This window comes from Oxyura jamaicensis, chromosome 9, assembly GCF_011077185.1.
Source record: "Oxyura jamaicensis isolate SHBP4307 breed ruddy duck chromosome 9, BPBGC_Ojam_1.0, whole genome shotgun sequence".
Lineage (NCBI taxonomy): Eukaryota > Metazoa > Chordata > Aves > Anseriformes > Anatidae > Oxyura > Oxyura jamaicensis.
In genome coordinates this window covers 12195349-12197958 of record NC_048901.1, presented here as the reverse complement: position 1 = coordinate 12197958, position 2610 = coordinate 12195349, and the positions used below count along the sequence as shown (strand labels likewise).

Below are 2610 nucleotides of genomic sequence, written 5' to 3'. Positions count from 1 at the left end.
GGCGGGGCCCGCGCAGGCGGACAGCGGCGGCGGGGCGGGGCCGGGCCGAGCCCGCCCGATTCCCCGCGGGGCCTCGCACCTGAGGAGCCGCCGGGGCCGCCCCGCGTCCGCCGCCTCCGCAGCCTCGAAGCGGGGCTCCCGGTGCCGGCCGTGGCCGAGCCCCCGGCCCCTCACAGCGCCCCCCGCCCCTTTCACCGGGAAGCGGTTCGCTGTTCTTCCTTTTTCCTTCTAGCGGAAAGAGGAACGGGAGGATGTCGTTAAAACACCACTGCCAGCCTGTTTTTAAGCCTTAGAACTATCCCGTGAGAGACCGGCAGCGCTCAGAGGCATTACGAGGCGTCTCCCTTGCTCTCTTCTTTCGTCAGGAAAGAGCAACCCGCAAACCCGTGTCGGTTCCACCTCAGCACCACCCTCACAGGGCAGGCAAGCAGCAGCTGGGAGCAGCCCAGGCAGCAGCTCCTTTCAGAACCAGCTCTGTGCGAACCAGCTCTCCCCTTCCAACCCGTGCTGCTGCCGGTCACCTTCCTGCCGTTCTGCTAACCCTTCCTCATTTCCTGCGCTTTTTGCCTTCAGAGCCCGTTCACATCCTTTTCCCTTCCCACTACCCAGCACTAACCGCCGTGTTCCAGGCCCCTGCTCTGCTTTGTCAGTTCTCTGGTGTAAGGAGGCTGCAAATGGGCAGAATCTAACTGAAGACCTAAGAAAAACAGGAAGGAATTTCCTCTCTACACAACCAAGCCCCTCCCTGGATCTCAGACCTAAAATAAAGCACAGCCAACTATTCAAAAGGCAAATGTTTATTAGGTACATTGAACTTTAAAAAAAAAAAAAAAATCCAAAGAATTATGCAAGAAATACATTTAAACATAACAGGTACATGTTATTGCGATTGCACTACATTACAAAGTCACTCTCCTACTGTCAGCACGCTCTGAAGACACACGCGCCGTAACATTGCACCGACCGTGGCACACACCAAGCGGTCTGCGCTTCTTCTTCAGACGTCGTTTGTGCTGCACCAGATCGTCCTTGACGGCGAGATCAGCTCTTAGCAGAGCTTAAACCTTTTCCGTTTCACTTAATAAAGAAACTGGCAAGAAAAATATGAACTACTGTTTTCTTCAGTCAAATCAAAGCATGATTTCAAGTGAAGAGAAAAGTATCTGGATAAAAGTTCAGGAGGTAAACTTTCTTTCCATGGCCAAATAGTTCCTATTCATCCAAAGTGCTACAGGTACACCAAAAAGGGAACGACCCGCATAGGTCTAGCATTTATATAGATGAAATTAGTAATAGTATATTACATTCAAGTCTCTTGATTTCACTTATTGCCGTGCTGCATCATATTATTGCTTTGTATTGTGTATATTGAACAAGACGCTTGCAACTGACCAGTCAGCGTCTTCAGAAACAGAGAACTGTACATATTAAGGACAGGAAGTCAAAGACAGAACTCCAATCTGTTGTCACCAAGGAGTGCTGAAAACAGCAAAGAGAAAAAAAACAACAAATTTCCCTAGATTAAATCTGCCATAGCACTGCAATAATGAAAGCATTCTTGGTGCATTCTGAGCAATAGGTTTAACACTTCTTCTAACAAATGATTTCTTTCTCTTAGAAGGACATCAACAGTCTGGACAGTAAGACCGATCCTAATAAACAGGAAGAATAATCCAAACTCATTTTTCACAACAGATACAAATGTGAGTGAATTCAAGGCACAGGTATTTTTCAATATTAACGCGCTATTTTCTTTGGAACTAATGATACAAAGGAAGCCATAATCACATTATGCTGTACAACGTGCTGTACACGGGGCCTTTTTATACGCCTTACTCAGAACAGTATTATCACAAAATGATCAAAAAACTATTCACACACATGAATATGCACACAAACATAGGAGTACAGACTGAAGCATTTCAGTAGAAAAAAATGTTCCTGTAGAGTTATTAGTAATTTTATCAGGGCTATATACTTTGAGTAAAAATTTATGCATAGCATTAGTTATGGAAGAAGCTGACACAAGGACATGGTGCAGAGAACACATCTGGTTTGGGGCCGGGAAGACACTGCTTTCTGTTTTGTGGTAACGCTCGCAGCGCTGACATGACCATGATAAACTGAATGACAGTGAGATGGATATTTATTAATGCCATATGAAATCATGTAACTTGTGGAAACTTGTATACTAGATACATAAATTAAAAAAAAAAAATCACTGTTTGGCCCCCAATCAGATAGCATTTTTTTTTTCCATAAAAAAAATCTCATAAAGATCCTACTTTATAGAACCTTTACATATATATATACATATATATATATATATATCTCAGATTTTTTAACCAGGCACAACAGAACATTTTATTTGTACCTTCTTGTATTCACAGGTCTACATTCAGACAAAAACATTCACGTTGCCTCACAGTGATCACATCTTAATGCTCTTGAATTGGCTTTTGCCATCTTCAGGCATGGAATAAAAGATACACTTGTCCAGTTAGGCAAGTAGGAGAAAAGAACCATTGTATTTCCTGAACATTGCCTCTAGAAGCCCTTGACCAAGTTTGCATCCTTATCTGAGTTAGGAGTCTCGACAAATGGTAAATA

At 44.1% G+C, this 2610-nt stretch overlaps 1 protein-coding gene across 7 annotated transcripts in view; it reads right to left on the bottom strand.

Moving 5' to 3' along the window:
• Positions 1-2610, bottom strand: part of YEATS2 (YEATS domain containing 2) — a 71294-nt gene that overhangs the window by 49559 nt on the left and 19125 nt on the right. The gene's annotated exons all lie outside the window — the stretch shown is intronic.